Source organism: Felis catus, chromosome B1, assembly GCF_018350175.1.
Source record: "Felis catus isolate Fca126 chromosome B1, F.catus_Fca126_mat1.0, whole genome shotgun sequence".
Classification (NCBI taxonomy): Eukaryota; Metazoa; Chordata; class Mammalia; order Carnivora; family Felidae; genus Felis; species Felis catus.
Genome location: NC_058371.1, coordinates 134,953,768 through 134,975,543, shown reverse-complemented (window position 1 = coordinate 134,975,543; position 21,776 = coordinate 134,953,768). Strand labels below are relative to the sequence as shown.

General features: G+C 37.7%; 1 protein-coding gene and 1 pseudogene across 2 annotated transcripts in view; both read left to right on the top strand.

Annotated features, from left to right (window-relative positions):
• Positions 1 to 21,776, top strand: part of ARHGAP24 (Rho GTPase activating protein 24) — a 661,374-nt gene that overhangs the window by 161,376 nt on the left and 478,222 nt on the right. The gene's annotated exons all lie outside the window — the stretch shown is intronic.
• LOC109499078 lies at positions 7,167 to 13,930 on the top strand (annotated as a pseudogene).

The window sequence follows — 21,776 nt, the reverse complement described above, 5'->3', positions numbered from 1 at the left end:
GGGCAAGAATGCTGCCCACAATTAGGAAAACGTAAAATCCCGTGGAAACTGCATGTCATTATATTTAACTTTTTTAAAAATTTAACTTTTTGAGTTTTTGCTAGAATTTGGTCAGGAACTAGTGTAAATGGCTGCTATTTATAGCATCATTTCAGCCTCTTAAATTAACCCTCACAGTTATTGTTCTAGTTCTTTTGCAATTTCCCCAGCTCCACATTCCCTGATTCTTTTTCTTTAAGTCTACCCTGAAAATGGAATCAGCCTCAGGTTGTGCAGGTGAAGATGATGTACAATTTTATAACCCTACTCCCTATTTCTAACATTACTGAAAATACTGTATCGTTCCTGGCCAATTCTGCATAAGAGACGTTCAAAAGACAAGGAGGACTTTTTTCTATTGCACATACCTGTTGTCATTATAGGTATGTACCACAGCTTGCATCTGATAGAAAAACAAAAACAATAAAACAAACCCCAAACAAACAAACAAACAAGGAAAAAAAACCCAGAAGTCCAGGGCATATTTTTTTTGTCATTGTGTTTAGCCAATGTTAAATGGCTGAGATAGCACTGAATTCCGGTTAATCCCTAATATTCAGGCTTCCTCCCTGCCTTTTCCCACCCTTGTTACATCCAGTTAACTTTAGATGCAATTAACAACACATTAATGTTCTTTACCTAAAACTTTTATCACATGCACTTTGAATTCTCTCCCCTCTTTGGGAAACTGAATATTACAGTAGCTCAGAGTATGTAGACTCTGGATTGCTCACTCAGGTTCTGATCCTGCTCTACCAGCTCTGTGGTTCTTGGTCGAGCTACTTAATCTCAGTTGGTAGTAGTTTTCTGGAAAATGAAAACCAAAATAGAACTCCTTTATGTGGTTGTTGTAAAGTTTAAATGAGCTAATAGATAGTGGTGCTTAGAAACATCCCTGGCACATAGTAAGCATTCACTAAATGTTATTGCTGTTGTGGTGGTTATTACCTGTGTACCATGGCTCCCTTGTGGTCTCTGCATCATACTGCATTTTCTAGACCACTAGATATGTGGGCACTTAAGATGTATATGCACGGTAAGGAATAGGAAGTTATTCCTCCATTGGAAGGAGTCAGTCCCTCAGGGGAGGATGAAGTTGAAAGGAGATGGCAATTAAAAAGTAAACAATACATGGGGTGCCTGGGTGGCTCAGTTGGTTAAGCATCCAACTTTAACTCAGGTCATGATCTTGTGGTTCCTGAGTTTGAGCCCTGCGTTACTCTCTGTGCTGACAGCTCAGAGCCTGGGGCCTGCCTCAGATTCTGTGTCTCCCTTTCTCTCTGCCCCTCCTCTGCTCATGCTCATGCTCTGTCTCTCTCTCTCCCAAAAATAAATAAACATTAAAAAAAGTAATACAAAATACCATGTGATTTCACTCATTTGTGGAATTTAAGAAACAAATGATCAAAGGACAGGGAGGGAGAGAGAGAGGGAGGGAGGGAGGGAGGGAGAGAGAGAGAGACAGAGAGAGAGAGACCAAGAAACACACTCATAACTATAGAGCGAAAACTGATGGTTACCAGAGGGGAAGTGGGCAGAATAGGTGATGGAGATCAGGGAGTGCACTTGTTGTGATGAGTACTGGGTGTTGTATAGAATTGTTGAATCACTGTATTGTACATCTGAAACTAATATAACACCTTATTAAGTCTACTGGAATGAAAATAGAAAATTTAAAAAGTAAACAATACAACATTACTATGTACTTTTTACTCTCCTAATATCTTCTCTATTGATTTAAGTCTCTCCCATAAGAAATAAAATAATAGAAAACAGCCCTTTTTTTGATTTTTTTTCTCATAATAAGATAAAATTTCATGGGAAACTCCAAGATAAGGAGAAACCTAAGCCAAAAATAGACTCTCCAACCTGACAAGCCATTTTGTCTTTCTGAAAGTTGAGATCTGTAAACTGCAGGGTATCACAGTCTCTTTCTCTGCTTTGTTTCTGGGTTTCAGTGAAGAAGGAAGGGAGCTGGAAGGGATGGGGTTGGTAGGAAATGCTAAAAAGAGGAGGAGTGTCCCAAATCAAGTAGTAGTTGAGTCCAGAAAAAAATTGTTATTAATTTAGAATTATCAGATATGAGGACAGAGTGACTTCTATTAGAATGTCTATTTTTAATAGTGTGTCTGGATTTAGCACCCTATAATATGATGGGTGTTGCCAGCACTTCTGATGTTCCGATAGAGGTGTGATAGTGGCTCAGTGCTCGGGTTTCTCTCCTTGGCTGTAATTTATGAATGTCAGAATGATTTATCTAGAATGGAGAAAGACAGTTTTAATGTTTTGATAGTACTGCTTATTTCATATATGTTTGCATCTCATTTTGATTTGGTATCTTCAAAACCCCGGGGACTGTATGAAGTAGTTACACTACTGTTACTCTTGTGAGATTTTGATCTTTTATTTTAAGTAGCATAGTGAACTCTTTCTGTCAGTGAATGCATTTTCCACTATTAGTCACACTTGGTGGTTACAAGGTTCTGTTTTCTTTTATACAAATGCCAACATTTTTGTAGCTTATTGACTGATGGAGGGCGCATGTGGAAAGCTACTGAGAACCATGAAAAGGAAGAGACTACAGGTGTTTATTTACTGAGGGTTAATAAGAGACTCATTGATATGGTATTCTCATCCTTTGTCTGCAGGGATCTAGGAGATTTTTTGGTTGCATGTGGCTTTGTGGCTTAGCAGTTGTAACACAGGAACAGCTTGTGAGTATCACCATGTGACAGGGCCATCAAGCAGCAGAAATAGGTCCATCACAACCACTGTTGACTTGTGCATGGGAATCCTTGGTATGGTGGGAATGTTTATTTATTTACTTTTCATAAACTAAAGTAAAGAACTGCTTCCTTGAAGAAGTCTATTTCCCCTCTGGCTTTTGAGAAGATTATAATCTTTTGCATGATTTATTGATCACCTTTTGACCATAAGTGTATGTCATGTCATATTGGACAGGTTTCAAGTTCAACAACATATAAATAAAAATGGCCATGCAACAATGTGAAGACAAGCATACTTAAGCTCCAGGGTATATTCAGTTGTAACGATAAAAAAGCACAGCCTTAGGTCTTCCATGGTTCATCACATTTTCATGTGGGTTTTGCAGATTCCTGGCTACAGACATTAGGACCCGTATTTTGGTCACAAGTTGAAAACCTTTGGGAAATTGATATTACCCAGTGTCTGTGGTGAAAGTTTATCCTTTCTGGGAAAAGTTCTACCTACAAAATAGAGAGGGATGAGAAGAGATTTATGGATAGACAAGGAATTAAGTCATTTTCTAAAGTTTGTAAGTGGAAGAGGAAGAAGAAAGTCATCTCAAGCACAGAGAAACCCAGGTGCAAAGAAACAATGCAGTGATGAGAATATCAGGAGACATTTGGTAAATGTCCAGGAGTCTAGGATGAATTTGGACACTGCTGATAATGGAGGAAAGGAGTAAAGAACTATGAAAGGGTTAACATGACTAAACTGGGTGATTAATTAATGGAAGGAGGGTGAGAGAGAAGGAGATGGGAAAGACCCGAACCAGCTGAGCTTATTAGTCATGGATGTTAGTGACCACATCTCACTCTGCCACATCCATTTCTGAATAGCCCAATTGGGGTATTAAATCATGTGCTTTTGTGAAGCCTAAAAATAGTTTCATGCCTCAAATCTGTCAGTCCTATGAGCAACTTTGAGAAAATAAGTTCTGTGTGTATTAAATTCTGGAAAAGAACATTTACTGTTCAGAGATTTTATAAAGACTAATTGGAGGAGAGAAGTCACTTTGTAATAACTATATAAATGCAAAATGTATTGTTACTCTGTTGCCCACTACCACTAATGGTCAACATTAAACATGTGTGTTTGCAAAAGCATTTCCTCTGTGCTAAATTAAGAAATGCAGCACCTTGTCCTTAATTTTTTAGCGAGACTGTTGTAGCAGTCTCTGGACACATTGTGGCTTTGCCATGCACTTGGGTCTCCCTCCAGCATTCCAGCCCCTTTTCCATCTTTTTAATTTCTGGTCTAAACAAGAAGTAGTTGTGGTTGAGTTCCTTTTTCTCTTAAGTTGGTTAATGAAAAGTGTGCAGTCCTTTTATCCAAGTAAAATAAATGCATAAGCCATGAGGCAAGCTGATAGTTTATTTTCTTTGGTGACAGGAGCAAGGAGATTTTTGTGAGGAAACAAAATACTTGTTTGCAAAGAATCAGTGTTAATGTGTCAAAGGTGACTAACATTTTGAATCTCATCCAGACACCTACTACAGGGGAACTAAGGACACAGTAAAATAATGGCCATCTTGATTGAATACCTGGCTTGGCTTTCCAGACTAGATTTCCATGTTGCTTGTATAGGTCTGGACCAAGTCTCACTAAAATTTTGTAGACAAAACCTTGCTCCTTTAACCCAACACTAGACAGAAAATAGCCAAGTGCTGTTATTTTTTTCTATGACCTGCTTGCATTGGTATTCTGAATTTTTCAGGGTTACTAATGGGAAAAGGAAGAACACTGTAGAGCACAGAGGCTCTGTGTCCTGTTTCTGAACTGAGCGTCATGCTGAACTGCCTTTAGAGAGTGAGATTCTACTTCCCTAAGAGGGGAAATCCATTGGCCAGGGCATAACAGAGTGAAGAGAGCAAAGAGAGTCTTTCTCCTGTAAAGCCCGGAGAAAAATTAGAATCTTTGGAAAGAGGGCCCTGGAATTTATATTCTAATTTCTCACGTGAGTCTTGTGTACATGAAAGTTTTAAAGTATTTGCTAAAATATCTGCACCCTACCAGGGTCATTTTATGAAAAAAAAATGCATATATGTACAACTAAAAACTGCTTATCTACATTCTAAGGAAATGAAAGGTACTTCTAAGAGGTCACGTGGCTTTATGTGGGAGGCCAACACCTGGAAGATCAGAAAGCCTTTATCAGTCTTTCATTCCTCTTTCCTCCTGCCTGTGGTGATGACTCAAGTTCAAATATGTGAAACCATGAAAAGTGAAGGCACATTCTCAAGGGGTCCAGTTGAAGAGAGCTCCCACTTGGCTTACACCCTTGACTGGACCTAGGATTGGTCCTTCCCTTGCATCAGCTACTACAACCATCTTCCATTATCACCACTTAAAGGAAGGTTCCATTAAACAACCAAAATAAGACAAAGAAACATATGCCTTGCATCTTGCTGAAGGAGAAGGGTGGATAGTGATTGACTCAGCTCTGTGCTGTTCCGCATGGTAGCCACAGCTATTGAGCATTTGCCCTCGAGCCAGTACAACTGAGGAACTGAGTTTTTAATTTGTTTCTAATTTTAACTTAATTAACTTATATTTGAGTTTAAAAACACATTTTTTGGGGTGCCTGGGTGACTCAGTCTGTTAAGCATCTGAGTTCAGCTCAGGTCATGATCTCACAGTTCACGAGTTCAAGCCCCGCATCGGGCTCTGTGCTGACAGCTCAGAGCCTGGAGCCTGCTTCGGTTTCTGTGTCTCCCCCCCCCCCCCGCCCCTCCCCTGCTCATACTCTGTCTCTCTGTCTCTCTGTCTCTTAAAAATAAATAAACATTAAAAAATATTTTTTAAACACATTTTTTTCAATTATTGCAAACAGTTTAAGTATTTTTTGGAATAACTAGGTTTCTGGAAATCTGCTTTTTAAACTATGAGTTTTAAATTTCATTCCTAATAACAATCAAGTATTTCTGATAAAAATTTAGCCTCCAAATGGAGATGTGCTGTAAGCATAAAATATACACTGTATTTTTAAGACTTAGTAAAAAGAATGTAAAATATCTCACTAATATTTTTAATATTGTTTGCGTGTTAAAATGATACATTTTTGGATACATTGGGTTTAAGTACATTATTAAAATTAATGTCACCTGTTTCTTTTTACTTTTTTAATTGTAGGTAGTAAAAAATTTTATACATGACTTTCATTATAGTTCTGTGAGACAGCACTGATTCAGATGTTTAAGACAGCCCCATATTTCCATAATATTGAATACTTAGAAGTCTGGGTTCCATAATATTCATTTTAATGTCATGGCTCCAATAGAGAATAAACATATATTAGGTGATGACAATAAATAATTTTATGTCCTTAGAAAACAGTTGGAGGACTCCTGGGTGGCTCAGTCGGTTAAGCGTCTGACTTCAGCTCAGATCATGATCTTGCAGCTTATGGGTTTGAACCGTGTGTTGGGCTCTGTGCTGACAGCTCAGAGCCTGGAGCCTGCTTCGGATTCTGTGTGTGTGTCTCTCTCTCTGCCTCTCCCCTGCTCACTCTGTCTCTCTCTCTCTCAAAAATAAATAAACATTACAAAAATAAGAAAAAAAAGAAAATAGTTGGACTGCTCTGTTACTAAGAATACAGATTATTAACCCAGCAGGAGCTAGTGCCAACCTAATAGGTGTCAAATCATTAAAACAACTAAGAATATTTAGAGTGAGGATGGAATACATGTTTACCAAGATCTTTTTCTTATTCCAGATTTCCTTCCCACAACTTTTGAAGAAAATTATCTTAGTTGAGATTAGCTAGGCAAAATATACTGTTTCAATTATATCACATGACACATATAAATCTAGCAATAAATATTTATGAATCGTCAGTTCAGATGTGGAATGCTCAGGTCCTCAGAGAGGAATATAGGAGCCTATAAGACTTCATTCTTGCCCATGTGAAACTTAGAAATCTGGTATAGTAGGTAAGAAACATATTTTAAAATTTGGAAACATAGGGGCACCTGGGCAGCTCAGTCAGTTTAAGTGTCAGACTCTGTTTCAGCTCAGGTAATGATCTGGCCAGTTTGTGAATTCAAGCCCTGCATCAGACTCCATGCTGACCATGCAGAGCCAGTTTGGGATTGTCTCTTTCTCTCCCTCTTTGCCCCTCCTCTGCTTGTGCTCTTTCTCTCTCTCAAAATAAATACATAAACTTAAAAAAATTGAAGATTTGGGGCTCCTGGGCGGCTCAGTCAGTTAAGTGTCCGGCTCTTGGTTGCAGCCTAGGTCATGATCTCAAGGTTTGTGAGATCAAGCCCCGCATCAGGCTCTGTGCTGACAGTGTGGAGCCTGCTTGGGATTCTCAATCTCTCTCTCTCTCTCTCTCTCTCTCTCTCTCTCTCTCTGCCCCTCCCCTGCTCTCTCTGCCCCTCCCCTGCTCACTCACTCTGTCTCAAAAATAAATAAACATTAAAAAAAAAATGAAGATATAAAAGGACATACATAATGGAGGATTAAATTGTAGATTCTAATGGTTTGGAAATTTGGGGGCAAAACCAAACAAATGTGAACTGAGGTTTTGTAAAGTGAAGGCTGTATAGTGAAGATGGGTCTTGATCTAGGATGGTCAGATTTGCATGGCCCTGGGGGAGGGAGCTCCCAGAGATTGGCACATTGACACACGGGGCTTACTTTTGGGTCACTGATCACTTCCCTAAAGCTGTTTACTTGCCTTCCTACCTGAATGTGAACTTTTTGAGGACAACGATTCTGTTTATTTCGTCTTCTTCATTCCAAAGCCTTTGGTGCCTGGTGTGTGGTGGGTATTCAGTTATATTTATGGATTTCATCAATATCTGAATGAGTAAGTGAGAGCATTCTCATCAGAATAAAGAGAATAACCCAGGAAACAGTAATGGGCATGCGCATTATGAGATGTGGGTTACAGAAGACCTTTTATCATTTTACTTTCTGATCTAAAAAAATAGAAGTGTTTCCTAACTTTTTCTGAGGGTTGTTGGAGATCTTCACACGTGAAGAGAAAGGACCTTATAAACTATAATGTACTGTTAAATCCCAGACTTCACTATTATTCACCCAGGGACAGGTTCTTCTTCATCTTTGTAGTTGTCACCTTGTATAGAAATGGATATTCAATAACTGGTTGTTTAATAAAAGAGTCAAAGAATGAATGTCTTGCCACTTTCTTTATTTCTGTTTTCTACCTGCCTGAAAATGCAGGTAGCCTTCTTGTTAGAAAAGTGTCTAAATTCTGGTTAAACTTTGAAGAGAAGCTTGGCATCTTTGCTTACGAATCAATTTCATGTATGTGAGTCCATGAATTTTTTCATATCTGTTTTGTCTTTTCAGTACAATTAAAAAAAACTTTTAAAATGTATTCTTTGGTCATTAGAATTGATTCAGATTTTTGAAGTTTCCAGGTATATGGCCTCAGGATTGAGTTTTCCACTCAATATATAGAAATATATTGAGATATAGAAAGCATATCTCAGTTAAAATATACCTTCACCTTGCTCATGTGATTCCTCTTATGTAAGGCAGTTAGGGAAGACATGAAATATCTTTCCTAAAACCCTGATTCAGATACACCCAACAACAATAATTTGGGGGCAACAAGGTCAAAATTATTATTAAAGGAAATACTGCATTAAAAATGCTAACTTCAAAAAAAGAATTTCCAACTTAAGAGAGATATGGGCAGAATTGAGTGGTTTATTCTGAAGGTTGCAGGAGTGGTCTTCCATTCTTAAATTACAACTCTCAAAGAGTATTTCTCTGTGATGTATGCTTTCCATATCTTACAACTGCATTTGTCAATTTTATGCCAATAAAACTGGGGTAAAAAAAAAATAAAAGAATGTTTCTCTTCCTGACTCATAAGCATTTGACCTAAGGCTAAAAAGGCTCAGAAATGTTTTGCCACCACCAGCCGAAATAGAAACACAATGCAGATCCTATAGATAAAACTCCAACATCCTGTCTCCAAGCTCTGAGCATTCATTTCTCATAATATTCCTTCCTTCCATTCTCATTACTGTCACCCTTCCCCAGGCCCTCCACCTTCTGACACCTGGATTATTGCTGTTTTGTACAACCATTTAATTTATCTGCCTTTAGCTTTTGCTGCAATTAAATCCATCTTTCATATTGGTGCCAGTTCAGTAAACCACTGCTTTCTTCCTATCTTTCCTCTCCCCCCAAGTCTACACTGGCTACACTTCTTGCTGGGGCTTTCCAATCATAATTGACCCAGTCAACCTTCTTTCTCTGTGTCTTTCCCCTGTCCTCCTCCCATACCCCAGTATTACTCCCTTTTCCAGTCCTTTCCCTGCCTGGAATTCCCTCCTCCCTCCTTGTGTGAGTCTGGTCAGCCCTGGGTCCTGTCCTGTCCTTCCATGAAACCTTTCCTCCAGTCTGTCCCTGCAAGGAGTGATCCCTCCATTGTGTTAGGTTTTAGAGAATTCTAGCTATACACTTGATTGCATCATTTATCAGATTCTGCTTCCTAGTATTAGTTTTTATCTGTGTGTTTTAACTGGATATTGCTTAATTGGATTAAAAAAACAAAGTTTAAAAGGAATATCTAGATTATAAAAAAGACATATGCACACATTTAAAAACATATGGAATGTGTTATAGAGGACCTATTTATCAGTATATTAAATATAGAAACAGTTTCTAGCACTGAAAGTTGAAGCAGGACCTGAAGAAAACTTTCTCTTTGAGAAACTCTTTCTTTATCCAGGTATTTAGAAAGGCTCATCTACTCTAACCTGGTGGCATGTTTATTCTTAAAGCATAATAAAAATGTGCTTCAAGATCTGCAACTGTAATGCTGCTGAGTTTCCTTTTGCTTTTTCATGATACTTTTTCTGGTTTGAATTTGTTAAAGGATATTTACTTTGAACCCTGAGGCTTTTCATGTAATTTTTAATTACATATATGTATATTTACATTATAATATGTAATAAATACATTTACAATTATATATTTATAAATTAAATACGATACATTAAAAATGCTACTTTTGTACTATGGGCTGTTGTAATTGTGCCTTTTACTGAGAAACCCCTGCTCCTAATAGATATCATACTCTAATAGCACAAATGTAGAATGGTGACAAGATGTGTCTCCATATTTATGGCCCTTGATCTTTACTATCCAGAAATATTTTTCAAAGATCAAACCACAGCACACTTGGCTCTTGGCACTAGAAAACTTGGGCTTTGATGGTGATCAAGGATTGCATGTGATGTGGCAGCTCTTAAAAGGGACTCTTCAACAATGTGATGGGGATATACACTGCTCTTTTGTTTCAGAGAAATACTTTGCCAAGATTAAAAAAAAAGACTTATAAGAGTAGGACTTTCCCCCTTTGGATTTTTGACTGGATACTTATCTTTATGAAAAAGTGCCATGGAATGTCTCATTTCATGTCGAAGCTGGCACTAGGACCCTGAAGAAATGTCTGCCATCAGGGCAATGAACAGACAAAATGTCACACCTTCACACAATTCAGAATATTTTTTCTCCCTTACTGTCCCTTCAGCCTCATCTCTTTTCTTCTCTCTGTATTTCTCTCTCTCTCCCTCCCCCCCTCCTCCTTCCCCCTCAACCCCTCCTCCCCATTTCCTTGCAGGTTCTCCACCTGCTTCCCCTTATATCTTCAGGCTCATTTTTCTTCTGCTCACCCCACCCTGCTTTTCCTTGTGTGCCCATCTCTTTCTCTAAGACTTGGAAGTCTCTAAGACTTCCAAGACAAGATATCCTCACTGTATCTTTCCTGTCTTTCCCCTGAGTCTGTATTCTCTCTCCTGGTTTTTTCCTCTGGAAGGCAAATCCGTGTCTGTGGTCTGGTAAATTGTTGGTTGCGTAGGATCATGTATGGTGTAAGCTTGTCTTGTTTGTCCTTTCTACTATTAGTCTGTTTCTTCCAGATGAGCTCTTAGAGTGTGGTAATTTATTTAATTTATTTAAATAAAATAGTTGAACAGCCACCCACAAAATACAATGAATCCTTTTTTAAAGATGAAAATTGCTTCAGGATAGATGTTGACCATTCCTGTAATTTAAAAGGCTATTTTGCAAAATATTTAAAAATAACTACAAAAATTGTGTTTACAACAGCTGAGGCAGAGACTAGGAACTCTGATTAAAAAATATATATATCTGTCTTATGTGTATCTTCGTGTAATTAGAATTCATTAAAATTGAAAAATGATACCTATTTTACATATAATTGAATATTTCTTTCATCATCCAGGAAAGATTTAATGCTGATGTGGTAATAAAACATGGCATGCTGAAGGCATTGGAGTTAGGTAGTTTCAAAACCCAGAGATGTATTTTCTCATAGTTCTGGAGGCTGAAAGTCTGAAATCAAGATGTCAGCAGGGCCATGGTCCCTCTGAAACCTGTAGGGAAATCATACTGTGCATCTTCCTGCTTCTGGTGGTTTGCTGGCAATCTTCCTTGGTTTGTAGCTATATCACTCCAATCTCTGTCGTCATTGTCGCCTGTGTTCTTGCTTCGTGTCTCTGTGTTCATGGCCATCCTTTCATAAGGACACATATTGGACTAGGGGCCACCCTACACCAGTGTGACCTCATCTTAACTAATTATATCTACAATAACTATATTTCCAAATAAAGTCATATTCCTAGGCAGTGGGGGTTAGGACTTCAAAATATCCTTTTGGGGCCCTTCTAATCTCTTCTCCAGCCAGTGGCTCTTCAGCCTAGCACTGCTTTTGCCATGGCCCTCAGTGATGTTGGTGTGCAAAAGCAGATTAAGCATATGATGGCTTTTATTGAACAAGAATCCAATGAGAAAGCGGAAGAAATAGATGCAAAGGCAGAGGAAGTGTTCAACATTGAGAAAGGTTGTCTTGTGCAAACCCAAAGACTGAAGATAATGGAATACTATGAGAAAAAAGAAAAGCAGATTGAGCAGGAGGAGAAAATTCAGATGTTTAATTTGATGAACCAAGCAAGACTCAAAGTCCTCAGAGCGAGAGAAGACCTTTTTACAGACCTACTACTAAATGAAGCAAAACAGAGACTCAGCAAAGTGGTGAAAGATACAAGCAGGTACAAAGTGCTGCAGGATGGATTTGTCCTCCAGGGTTTGTGCCAATTGTTGGAGCCCAGAATGATGATTGTTCATTGCAGGAAACAGGATTTCCCTCTGGTAAGTGCTGCAGTGCAAAAAGCGATTCCTATGTACAAAATTGCCACCAAAAAAGATGTCCAAATTGGTCAGAACTACCTGCCTGAGGAAATAGCTGGTGGATTGAGATCTATAATAGGGATCATAAAATATGAGCTTCCAATCCCCTAGAAAGCCGGCTGGATCTCCTAGTCCCTCAGATGATGCCAGAAGGGGAAGTTTATTTGGTGCAAATGCCAACAGGAAGTTTTTGGACTGAACCTTTGGGAGAGGTGGAGTTGATCCACTGCTCTCCTGCTATGATGTGGAAGTTCCTGATATTTGAAGAAACAAGATACCTGTGTGGCTCCCTCTTCGCTAATAGTATGTATTTATCAGTGGATACTTTTCTGTAGCTAATGCCCGTGGTGCAATTGTTAACAATGAGAGAAAGTTTCACTTAATGTAGTCAGGAAACCTACTTCTAGCTAATCTAAAAGTAGCACAGCTGTCATTTACTTCTGTAGCATGAAGGTGAGGGTATCAGATGCTGGTTACAGGAGCTTCACTAAGTCTTCTGCTTTTCCTCTGGTTTCAGTTCTCTAGCCTAGAGGGTGAAGTGTGGTGTTCTCTAATATTAAGTCTCTCCTTTTAGGCTTAAAATGCCTAGAGTGCGGGCATGCATTCCTTCCAGCAGTAGTAGCTTGGCTGTTAACCTATTCGGGCCTAGAAGTATTCCTCATCTGTAAATGTGATATAAAATAGAAGCTATGAATATGTTTTATTTATTGAAACCAAAGATTTACATGGAAAAATCTATCTTTTTGGCTAGGGACAGAATTTAACCCATAATAGGCAGTCTGGGTTCTCGTCTCATTTCTCCACTAATTAACCATGTGACCTTTGGCAAATTACTTAGCCTCACTGGGCTTCAATTGTAACATGTAGATAGTTATAGTTCTATAGCATTGTGCTATAAGGATGAAACGAGATACTGCTTGGCAAAATGCCTGGCACATAGTAAGTACAAGTACATATTAGTCATTCTCCTAGTTATTGTTATTTAGGTTGTTATTTTTATTGCTGTTGTAGTTGGAGATACTATAGCTTAGTACCTGACCCATTGTAGTTGCTCATTAAATGTTAAATTTCAGTCACTCAGGGCCATTATAACTAGTGTACTGTGGATGTTGAAAATGCTGTCAGAGAATACTCAACTATAGAGTGGTTGAAGTTACTATATTTTACTAAAGGTTTGCCATCTGGATGCTAAAGGATTTTTTAATTTACCATGTCTTTCATAATTGTTTGGAAATGTAGGGGAGCCCTAGGCTAATTTAGCAATGTAGGTCATGAATAATTAATTGAATTGAAGTTCAAGGAAGCTGAGTCCTGATCAGCTTTCTCTATATCTTGTCATAATTTTTTTTAAAAAAGAAAAAGGCTATTTAATTTATATGTAACAAATACAAAGCTAAGACTATTAGATATTATATGATAATGATGATCCATTTTTTGATCCAGAAGAAAGAGGGGCTGAGAAAGGTTAAATTATTTCCCATTGTCACAAGGAAGTGCAAATGAATTAGAGGCTAATTAAAATCAGTACTCCATCATCCAGTAATTCCACTACTGGGTGTTTACCCAGAGAAAAGAAAAACACAAATTTGAAAAGCTATATGCACCCCGATGTTTATTGTAGCATTATTTACACTAACCAAGATATGGATGCAACCCAAGATGAATGCATAAAGATGTGGTATAGATATACATATGTGTATGGATAGATAGATATATAGATAATGGAATATAACTCAATTATAAAAAAGAATGAGATCTTGCCATTTGGGACAATATGAATGCACCTAGAGAGTTAATGCTAAATGAATTAAGACAGTCAGAGAAACACAAATACTATGTAATTTTACTCATATGTGGAACTTAAGAAACAAAACAAATGTACAAACAAAGAAAAAAAGAGACAAACAAAAAATCATACTCTTAAATACAGAGAACAAACGAGTGGCTGCCAAAGGGAAGGTGAGTGGGGGGAGGAATGAAATAGATAAGGGGGATTAAGAGTACACTTATCATGGTGAACACAGTGTCATGTATAGAAATGTTGAATCATTACAGTAAAGCCTTGGTTTGCGAGCATAATTCGTTCCAGAAACATTCCCATAATCCAAAGCACTTGTGTATCAAAGCAAATTTCCCCATAAGAAATAATGGAAACTCAAGTGTTTTGTTCCACAACCTAAAAATATTCCTATAAAAATGATTACAATACTGTAATATAATACAAAACAATAAAGAAAATATAAAATATAAAAAATAAACAAATCAACCTGCAGTTAATCTTTGAAAACTTTTGTGGCTGGTGTTTGGGAGACACGGGAGAGGAAAGGTGGGTTATTGTGTAGGATGACTTTCACTATCACTGACAGAATCACTGCTATCTATTGGCTCAATGGGATCTTTTTCTTTTCATGCAACTTTAACAAGGAACCTACCCAATGACCTAGAATGAAATAAAGCATTCCTTAGCTTACTCTTACATGGAAAAGCAAAAAAAAAAAAAAAAAAAACTGTCCATAGGTGCTTTGAAGGGACAAAAAATACACTAGTGCTAGTTGTGGGTACCTTCCAGCGTTCTGAAAAATCACTGGGATTTTTCTGCCAAACGCTACTGCCTGGGACTAAACATCTGAGCATGGAGATGATCACCCACAATCCTGCATCGAGAGAAAGAAAGAGAGAGAGGGAGAGAGAGAGGGAGAGAGAGAGGGAGAGAGAGAGAGGGAGAGAGAGAGAAAAGAACAATTGTCTCAATTGTGATCATGTGGCATTCAGTGTCATATACTACGTGTATTGCAAGACATCACTCTTCTTTTTATTTTATTTTTTAATTTATATCCAAATTAGCATATAGTGCAACAGTGATTTCAGGAGTAGATTCCTTAATGCCCCTTACCCATTTAGCCTATACCCCATCCCAAAACCCCTCCAGTAACCCTGTGTTTGTTCTCCATACTTAAGAGTCTCTTATGTTTTGTCCCCCTCCCTGTTTTTATATTATTTTTGCTTCCCTTCCCTGATGTTCATCTGTTCTGTGTCTTAAAGTCCTCATATGAGTGAAGTCATATATTTGTCTTTCTCTGACTAATTTCGCTTAGCATAGTACCCTCTAGTTCCATCCACGTAGCTGCAAATGACAAGATTTCATTCTTTTTCATTGCTGAGTAATACTCCATTGTGTGTATGTATGTATATATGTATATATACACACACATATATACATATACATATATACATATATACATATACCTATATACATATATACATATACATATATATACATATACATACATATACATATATATATATATACACACACCACATACACACACACACACACACACACACACACACTCACACACACACACACACACACACACACATACAACATCTTTATCCATGCATCCATCGATGGACATTTGGGCTCTTTCCATACTTTGGCTATGGTTGATAGTGCTACTATAAACATGGGGGTGCATGTTCCCCTTAGAAACAGCATGCTTGCATCCCTTGGATAAATACCTAGTAGTGCAATTGCTGGGTCATAGGTAGTTCTATTTTTAATTTTTTGAGGAACCTTCATACTGTTTTCCAGAGTGGCTGCATCAGCTTGCATTCCCACCAGCAGTGCCAAAGAGATCCTCTTTCTCCGCATCCTCACCAACATGTTTTGTTGCCTGAGTTGTTAATGTTAGCCATTCTGACAGGTGTGAGATGGTATCCCATTGAGGTTTTGATTTGTATTTCCCTAATGATGAGTGATGTTGAGCATTTTTTCATGCATTGGTTGGCCATGTGGATGACTTCTTTGGAGAAGTGTCCATTCATGTCTTTTGCCCATTTCTTCACTGGATTATTTGTTTTTTGGGTGTTGAGTTTGATAAGTTCTTTGTAGATTTTGGACACTAACCCTTTATCTGATATGTCATTTGCAAATATCTTCTCCCATTCTGTCAGTTGTCTTTTAGTTTTGCTGATTGTTTCCTTTGCTGTGCAGAAGCTTTTCATTTTGATGAGGTCCCAGTAGTTCATTTTTGCTTTTGTTTCCCTTGCCTCTGGAGACATGTTGAGTAAGAAGTTGCTGTGGCCAAGATCAGAGAGGTTTTTGCCTGCTTTCTCCTCAAGGATTTTGATGGCTTCCTGTCTTACATTTAGGTCTTTCATCCATTTTGAGTTTATTTTTGTGTATGGTGTAAGAAAGTGGTCCAGGATCATTCTTCTGCATGTTGCTGTCCACTTTTCCCAGCACCACTTGCTGAAAAGACTGTCTTTATTCCATTGGATATTCTTTCCTGCTTTGTCAAAGGTTAGTTGGCCATACGTTTGTGGGTCCATTTCTGGGTTCTCTATTCTGTTCCATTGATCTGAGTGTTTGTTCTTGTGCCAGTACCAAACTGTCTTGATGATTACAGCTTTATAGTATAGCTTTAAGTCTGGGATTGTGATGCCTCCTGCTTTGGTTTTCTTTTTCAGGATTGCTTTGGCTATTCGGGTTTTTTCGGGTTCCATACAAATTTTAGGATTATTTTTTCTAGCTCTATGAAAAATGCTGGTGTTATTTTGATAGGGATTGCATTGAATATGTAGATTGCTTTGGGTAGTATTGACATTTTAACAATATTTGTTCTTCCTATCCAGGAGCATGGAATCTTTTTCCGTTTTTTTGTGTGTCTTCTTCAATTTCTTTGATAAGCTTTCTATAGTTTTCAGTGTATAGATTTTTCACCTCTTTGGTTAGATTTATTCCTAGGTATTTTATAGTTTTTGGTGCAATTGTAAATGGGATCAATTCCTTGATTTCTCTTTCTGTTGCTTCATTGTTGGTGGAAAGGAATGCAACCGACTTCTGTGCATTGATATTATATCCTGCAACTTTGCTGAATTCATGAATCAGTTCTAGCAGGTTTTTTTGGTGGAAACTTTTGCATTTTCCATATACAGTATCATGTAAGACATTGCTCTTTTATAAAGTTAAAATTTATTAGAAATGTTTGCTTGTCTTGTGAAACACTTGCAGAGCAAGTTACTTGCAATCCAAGGTTTTACTGTATATTGTACTCCTGAAACTAATATAACATGGTATGTTAATTATAAGTCAATTAACAAAGGGTGGGAGAAATCAGTGTGCTGTCAATTGTTCACACTCCAGAGGACAGAGTGCTGAAGGATTTGAGTGTATTCTCAGGTTAGGTGTATGAATCATCTCAACCAACTCATGGTTAGCTCTGGCTTACATTTCCTGCCCCTTAGATTAATTTGGCTTTGTCTCTGCTTTGTCAATCTTCAACACTTCTCTGTCACTCCTGCCTTTTACCTCCTGCTCCACAGGAGGTAGCAGATAATAGCTACTAGACCTTTACTTATTCATAGGAATATCTCAATCAAGAGGTGATTTTTCAGGGATTTTTCCATCTAACTCCAAAAGAGGTTGGGAAAGAAATTTATTAGATTCTGTCAGTTCATAAGTGGCTGCCAAACCTCCAGTGGACAGCTTGAGTGAAGAGGAAGTGTATCGGAAGTGAAGAGGAATCAAGCATGATCGGCCACCAGAGGAGACATAAATCTTTTCCCAGTTGCTGCCATGTCAGCCACGTGGAGATTCTTCCTTCAGTGTTCATTTTGGCCACTGGGACTACTAATATGCCCTCACTGGTCAGCTAACCATAATTTTTAACCCACTTACAAAAGCAGTGCAAAATAATCATAGCACACCACATTTAAGAGAAACATTTTCTTTTGTTCAGTTTTTCAGTTCTCCTATCCAGCTGCCTAAATAAATACGCTCAGTTTAGAACTACTTCCTTTTTCTCTTTAGAGGTTTCTTTAGTTTTTTCTTTAATTACTTGATTGCACATATATATATATCTGGTCTTTAGTCATGAATCTTTGCTGAAGACAGAAAACCAGTTTGAAATAATTTTAACACAGAGAGGAATTTGTCAGCTCATATAAGCAAATGGTAGGAGGGGTTGGTGTGGAAGTAACATTAGGGTTGACTGGGTCTGGGGGTTGACTGCTGTCAGGATTCTTCACATTTATCTCTTTCATCTCAGTGTGATGGTTCTTTTCTCTGAGACTGTATTCTCCATCAGTAAGGGAACCTTCTGTAGGAAGACCTCATTCACATTCCTACAGCCTGACAAGGAGAAAAGAAGAGTTTGGTTCTCCTAGCACAAGCTTGGGCAATCTCAACAGGCTCCGATTAGCTCAGCTCAGTAGAATATGTACATCCAACCGATTGGGGCTCAGTCATAGCTAACACCAGAGCCCTGTGGCCAGGGGAAAATGTTTTGAAAGAATAGGTGATATTTGGGGTGCCTGGGTATCTCAGTCAATTAAGACTCCAACTCTTGACTTCAACTCAGGTCTTGATCTCAAGGTTTGTGAGCTCGAGACCCACATTGGGCTCTGCTTGGGATTATCTCTCTTTTTCAAATAAATAAATAAATGAAGTTAAAAAAAGAAAATATTAATTAAGAAAAGAATAGGTGATATTTGGGTACTAAAATAATAAATGCCCGATGTATCTGAGATTGTGAAATGCTTTCTTATCTGTTGCTTTGTTTTTTTTCCACAGTTTTTTCCCCTTTTGGGATGGGTTCTCTTCTCCACTCTTCAGATTGCCTGATTCTGGTTTCTTTATAATTTTGATGTCGGCATGAGAGGTTTGACCTAAGTCACAGTTGCAGTGTCCTTTCTTGTTCTATTTGAGAGTTGTCCTGACAGGGGTCCTAATGTGTGTGTGTTGCTTTTACCTCCAATTTGTTCTCACATAAATGACCTGAATTCCTGTTTTCTGTCTGTGGAAATTAGGTTCTAGTCAGTCTTATTGAACGTCTTTGTGGAGTGGTCCATTGTCATACAATTCCCACAACTTTTACTCTTTATGATGCAAGTTCCCTCTTTCAGCATAATACTTCACACACAGTGTATCCCTTTTCTTTTCTAGTGTTAATTCTTGGTCACATTGTTCACCTTTTCCACATTCAGTAACTAATCATATCCCCAGCAGTTCTCTTGTATAGGTAATCCATTTATTTTTTAATGAGTTTAAGAATGAGATATTTGGATTGCCTTTTGCAGCAATACATTAACTATCACATATAATTTTATCTACTGCTTTGCTTATGCAAAATGTCAGTCACAGTGAGTCTTAGAGCTATTACATAAATTGATTTATATTGTCTAAAATTCTCTTGTCAGTAGCACTTTATTAAATATTTATGAGAGTCTGAAAATGCAAGATAAATTATGGAGTTAGATGGGTAACAAAGGTATTATAGTATTCTTTCCATATTCATAGAGGCTAATTTATAGAGGGCCATTCTAATAGACTGTTCTGCAGATATTTATTCAAATCACTAAATGCTCTCCTCTTTTCTAAGTTCCTTCACATCATCTTTCTCTAGTGAGAGAAGCAGCCTCATTCAGGTTCTTTGACCTTTTACTCCTCTCTCAAATGTCTTCTCATCTCCTTTCCCACAGGAGGATTTGTCCATGACACAAAACTATTTGTTGGCAGCTGCAGGAGAAATTGCCATCTATAGATGGGAGCAAGAAAAAAAGGGAGCTAGCACAAATGAATAGCATTGGGAAGGAAAACACATTAAAACTACAGATACAAAAGGGATTTAAAGTTTGTAGGAGAGTAGCATGACCAGATGGCAGTAATAACTTGAAGTTTTAGATGAAATAGATAATTTTCTAACAAAATATAAATTATTAACCTAGCCTCGAAAAATAGAAATCATGAATAAATCAGTAACCATGAAAGAAATAAAATTAATGGTAAAATGTCTTGCCCTTCTTCCACACCAATCTTCAAGTAACAATCCCAGATATTTATAGGCATAATTTTAAAAACCTTCAAGTGCAGAAAATGTCTATCTTAGGCAAACAGTCAGACATTCAAAATGGGAAATCTAACTGAACCACTTTATGAAGCTTGTATAACTTTGATGTTAAAAATGGATATAAGGATAAGAATAAGAAATAGTATAGTATATTTTCATGTATGACTATAAAAGCAAAAACCTTAATGTACCATTGACAAAATATTTTCAGCAGTGTATAAAAAACTACATGATAGCCAAAAGATTATCCAAATCCAAAAATGCAAAGATGGTTCAATTTCAGACACCTGTAAAATTTAGGAGAAAATTTCATATGGTTTCTCAACAGAGAAAAAGCGTTCGGTACAATTCAATACTTAATTATGATATAAACTCTTGGTAAACTAAGGATAGAGAAAATTTTCTACTATTTTGGAAAGAGATATCTATCAAAAACCTCCTACAAATGTTATTGTTATTTAGAAAAAACTTATAAACATTCCTGTTCAAGTCAACAACAGGATAAGAAATCTGTGATTATCCCCATTATTCAGCTGGATGTCCTAGTCAAATTTAAAAGGCAAGAAAAATAAGACATGCAGGAACTTAAAAGGAAAAGAAAAAATTACAAATAATGAAACTGACTAAGTAGAAAATCCAAGAGAAGCATTAGATATATCATTAGAATAATTTAGACATGAATTTGACATGTTCACCAGTTTCAAGATTAATATACATAAAATAGTAGCATTCCTGGAAATCAGCAATTAACTAACTAGAAAATGTTAGAGGAAAAAATACACACCATTTATGATAGGCAAAATAGTGACCCCCCAATTGACTGTTCACCCTGAAACCTGTGAATATGTTACTTTAGCTGGAAAATGAGGAATTCAGTTTATAGGTGGAATTAGGTTTAAAATAAAGGGATTATCCTGGATTATCCAGAAGATTTCAATGTCATCACAAGTGTCCTTCAAATATGAAAGAAAGAGGGAGAGGAGTCAGTATCAGAGTGATGGAGAAAGACTCTGCCTGCCATTGTTGGCGTTCAAGATGGAAGCAGACTGCCAAAGAATATTGGCAGCCTTTAGAAGATGGAATAGGTAAGAAAGAGGATTCTTCCCTAGAGCTGCTCAGTGTGGAAAAAGATAGCTGGCCTTTTTGCTCCTGCTAAGGTTCCTGAATGAAGCTCCCTTCTCTTTTCCTTTCAATCTTCCACACTCAAAGACCTGCAGGGCTCAGATTTCTGGTCACTTCCCTACTTGGGCTTCTGGGGTTCTGAGAAATTAGGCTTATGTAGGGGAAACACACAGGGATTTCTTCTCAGATATAAGCCACTCACAGACCCAGTGACCCTTTGCATCAGGACTGGTAGAGAGAAAAGCGTTAACAGTGAAGAGGAAGGAAGCCCTAATTAAACTTGTCTAAAGCTCTTGTCCAGTGACCTATTGACTACAAACTCAGACTGGCTCAGCTGACCCACTGGATCATGTGTTGCCTCTGCATTAATAAAATATATGGAATTATTTTAAATTTGTGATAAAAGTGATAACTTTTGTGATTAGTTTTTTTTATTTAAAAGTAATACAACCTCTCTCAGTTTGGGTGTTCCCAAAGCAGACCCTGAAACAAGGATTTGAGTGAAGATCATTTGTGGGGAGGTGATCCAAGGAAGCCTGTTGAAGAAGTGAAGCCAGACATGGGAGAAAGAAAAGGCAATGAAGGGTGCTTATGGAGAAGGTGATGGCTCTGAGCAGCTGGGTCTCAATCCTGCTGGGAATTCTCTGAGAGATGATGTATTCTTCAGAATTAACTCATGTAGGAAGCTTGAGCCTAGGCTTTATTATTCAGAACTTTTAGTCTGTACTGCATGAGTGAACCAAACATGCTCTTATGATCCAAAAATCCTCAAAGCAGAGGAATTTTGCAATTCCTTCCCCCAAA